This window comes from Zingiber officinale, chromosome 7A (assembly GCF_018446385.1).
Source record: "Zingiber officinale cultivar Zhangliang chromosome 7A, Zo_v1.1, whole genome shotgun sequence".
In the NCBI taxonomy this organism is placed as follows: Eukaryota; Viridiplantae; Streptophyta; class Magnoliopsida; order Zingiberales; family Zingiberaceae; genus Zingiber; species Zingiber officinale.
This window is the reverse complement of record NC_055998.1, coordinates 30,889,095-30,893,825: the sequence shown is the minus strand read 5'-3', so window position 1 is coordinate 30,893,825 and position 4,731 is coordinate 30,889,095.

Genomic DNA, 4,731 nt, shown 5'->3' with positions numbered 1-4,731 from the left:
TGCCCTGGAAAACACTTAGCTAAATTTGAAAAGTCTTTGAAAGATTTTGACAAGCCCTTAAAAGTATTGATAAATACTTAACTTTTAAAAGAATTTTCTTGATAGAAGTTTAGTTTAAGTACTTAACTTTAAGAGGATTTTCATAAAAGCTTAACTTAAGTACTTAGCTTTGAAAATATTTATATTTTTAACAGAGACTTAGCTAAATTTTGAAAGTAAATATTTTGTCAAGTACTTAGCTTTCAAAACTTAACTTAAAATAGATTTTGATAAAAAGCTTTAGCTTAAGAAAAAATTTAATAGAATCTTAGATTTAAAGTTAAAAACTTAACTAAAAAATATTTTCTTGAAAAACTTACTTAATTAAGTAAGTGATTTGAAAAATACTTACCTAAAGATTAATTATCATTAAGACTCTGAATATAATTTAAAAATTAATTATTATTAAGATTTTGAATCAAATATGATTTGAAAATTAATTAGGATTTAAAAATTAATTATCATTAAGACTCTAATATAATTTAAAAATTAATTATTATTAAGATTTTGAATCAAATATGATTTAAAATTAATTAAGATTAAGATCTTGAATCAAATATGATTTGAAAATTAATTAAGATTTGAAAATTATAATTTTGTAAATAATGATTTTGAAATTTGAAATTATTATGATTTATACTTTAATAATAATTAACTTTTTAAGAAATAATTTAAAAATTAATTATAATATGAAGTGAGATTTTGAAATTAATTATGATTTTTAAAAATTAATTAATAATTATCAAATTTTCAAATCGAGTAAGATTAATTATGGTTCTTAAAATAATTTTCAAATTGAGTGAGATTAATTATGATTTGAAATTATAACTTTGTAAATAATGATTTTGAGTTTTGAAAATATCAAAAATAATTAATTTACTTTGGTTGAAATTAATTTGACTTTTGAAATTAATTAACATTTTAAAAATTTTCATAAAATTAAATGAGATTTTGAAAGTAATTATGATTTTAAAATAATTTTCAAGTAAATTGAGATTTTGGAATTAATTATGATTTTTCAAATAAATTTCAAATTAATTGATATTTTGAAATTAATTATGATTTTTTAAATAAATTGAGATTTTGAAATTAATTATGATTTTTAAAATAATTTCCAAATAAATTAAGATTTTGAAATTAATTATGTTAAATTTATTAAATTGATTAAGGTTGATTAATTAGATTCAATTAAATTAGGTCGATTTTAAATTCAACTAAGTACAATCTAGATCCATCTCACCCAATTCTAAGTTGTCAATCAGGGAACCTTATGTATTTTTATGAAATGGTTAGCTTTAATTTAGATTATATCTAAGGATTAATTTATTTTTGAGCTAAACTTAGGTTTTCCAATTAGTTAATTAAATATACATTTCTAAGATTAGCTCCTAGACTGTGGCGAGACACTAGACCTTCTTGGGTATGAGATCATCCATAGGGATGACAATTTTCGGGGATCCCCAATTTTTCGGGGATGGGGCGGGTTTGGGGCGGGTATGGGAATACTATCCCCATCCCCGAACCCGCCTCGAATATTATTATTATTAATATTAATAAATAATAATATGATTTTTTTAAAAATATTAATAATAGTGTTAATATTAATATTAAAATTTTTGAAAATATTAATAATAATAATATTATTGATATTGATATTAATATTAATATTATCATTAATAATTATTATTAAATAATAATAATAATAATATAAATTAAATTTAGAAATGGGGCGGGGATGGGGAATCCACGAACCCGTGGTGTAACGACGCAAATTTACTCATTAGGAGTTCTAAAAGTTCTTAAAAATATTTAGAAATGCTATAGAAAAATTCTAGAGATTTTTAGGAATTTATAGAGTATTTTTATGTAATTTTTGGAATTCGTTTGGTATTTTTACCAAAAAGGAAGAGATTAGAAAAAATAAAAAAAAATAAGTCGAGATTCAAAACGTGGACCTCGACCTGAATCGAGCCTTAACTAAATCCAGTTAGCCAACTGATCCCGCGATCGTTTCTTATTAAAAAAAAGGTGAAAAAGTCTATTTAAGCAGTAGTTGGGAAATAAATTAAAATAAAAAGGAACAGATGAGAATTGAACCCACGACGCTTGATTCGGTAAAATTCTGGTTGAGCAAGTGTTCGGGCAGATGGTTTGTGATTAAAATAAGGGCGAAATATATTTAAGCGGTGATTGGTAACAGAATTACCTAGGTGTTAAAAGGGATTAATTTCTCCCGATCCAAAACCTAATCCCCTCTTCGATCTCGCGCGCGGCGTTCCTGTGCCCGGGCGGAAACGAAGCCGAGCCTAGGGCTTTGTCTCCGGCAACCGGCGAGGACCTTTCCCGTGAGATCTTCACGTTCTCAAGACCCCTTCAGCGAGGAGAAGGTGTAGACGCAAGAGATCGCCGAGATTTGGAGCTCACCCGAACCCTAGAAGCACTAGAAGGTTCCTCCTTCGGCTGGGAGTTAAGGAAACGAAGGTGAGTTGCTCACTCACCTGCAGTAAGAGTAGTTCCGAGATTTCATCTTGTGATGTTTCATGGATTTCTATTTTATTCGAGTTTTTCCTGAGGAATCGAGTTTTTGAATCTAAACTCTGGATGGATTTGATCGATACTTGTTTAGATTCTTCCTTATGTTTCCAGAAGTTAGGGACATTGCTAGAGAATTAGCTTATTAAGAATTTGGTTTTATTTTATGATAGTTTTGTCGAGACTTAGCTAGGGGATCATTCTTGGATCAGGATTGATGGATAGATGAATTTGGTGCTATATGTTGGTTTCTGATTCACTGATAGGTTCTCGTAGGACAAGTTAGAAAGGTTCGGTTGAATTGATGTGGTTGCCGTGCACCTCAAAGAAAGGAGTTTTCTGTTCGAAGCATATCACAGGAGGTAGTGTTTTCTTTCTGGCGATTGCTGCCGTGAACCCTAAAGAAAGAAAGAGGATGATTGGTTTAGATTAAGCATGTAGGTTCATGTTTTTGTGGGTTGTTTTCCTTCAGACGATGAAATTAGTATCGCAACTTTTGATCTGAACTTTCTGTTTGCGACCTTGATGAACATGCTCGGTTCGTGTGGAGTTTTACAAGCTTCAAATTTTGTTGCTCTATTAAGACATAAGCTGTGAACAAGTTCTACATAGGTTTTGATTTTAAAAATTCCAGTAAGTTTAACTTAGGTGGTGTTGTAGTTTTCAGATCCTTGTAAATACTCAAATTGAGCATAGAGTCAATTATATGAGAGCTACAGATCTAACAACGTTTACAGTTGTTCTTGAGATGTTAGAAGCTTTAAGTACTGTAGATTTCTAGTGTTGGTATGTTTACACAGCTTGAGGTTCATGTTAGAGAATTGGTTATAAAGTTTTGTAAGCGCATTCCTTTATGTTAGTATGGATTCGATGAGGTAAGGGTTAAAGGTCTTGGAATGTTTGGTGCTAAAGAAAATGCCAGGACTATGGAAGCCTTGGGACTTAGTTAAGGATTTGTCTAGATTAATTCTTTATTTAGAATGATAAGAAAATTAGGAAGTAAGAAGTTGTATTTCATTATTAAGTTTCCGCATTTTAGTAATTGGGATGATATATGTTATTTTGATGTTATTAGGACATAGTAGATGATTTGGGATCTTGAGTAATATAGTTCTTTTTTGTTTTAGATTATTTACTGCGTGAGTTGTTGATATATGTTCCATCCGCCTGTGGCTGATGTATACTTTGTATGTATATCAGTTTAAGGTCACCGGTACAGGGGAGATTCTGTCAAAATTTTTCGGTAGGGTTTCCATTTGAATTTAATCATACCGGTTAAGTAGAGTTAGTAGTTAAGTAACGGTCACTCTTAGAGAGTAGTAGTAGTAGTAGTAAGAAGGGTGATCGTTACATGTGGGTTTAGGTTCAGGGAATCCCCGAACCCGAAAAAATGAGAACGGGGCGGGGATGGGAATGGCAAACCCGCCCCCGCCCCGCCCCGTTGCCATCCTTAATCATCCACCACTTCTAGACAGAGCCTTTCAAAGAAAGTATATATTTAATTTCCTTTTTGAAACCCCTAGGTTTAACTAAACAAGTGTAAATTACGCCTAGATCCTTAATCTAGCATAATCTAAACATATAATAAAAGCAGTAAAAAACAAGCATCAAACAATTCTATTTTATAATAAAAATGATCTTTTTATTGGCTCCCCCTGGATCATAGCCTTGATATGATCTATCAAGGAAATGAACTTGATCCTTGGGGACCCAATATAGGCCAAGTCCAACTCGATTGATCAAGTTAGAGTTGGGGACTCATGCTTGGACTATGTTTCTATTTGATCTATTTACAAGTGACAAGTAAGACCGGTATTTTCTTTTAGCTTTAAACTCTAGTCCGGATCGATTGTATACGACTTTCTATTTTCCAAGAATCAGGTCAAGATTCTTGTAACCCAGTGTAAACCATTCCAATGCAATTTTCAAATCCTTGACTTGAGTTTTCAGGCTGAAATTCTCTTCCTCAAGCTTTTGGACTTGAGTTGAGGTTCCAGTTTGAACAGGTACAGTTAAGGATTCGGAGTTAGCCACTTCTTTAAGGGATGTTACCTCCTTTAGAAGTGATTTGATCCGAATGTTGAATTTTGCTAATTTATGCATTAAATAATTGATTAAATTGTATAAGTGAGAAACACTTACAGAGGGGTTAGGCCCTTC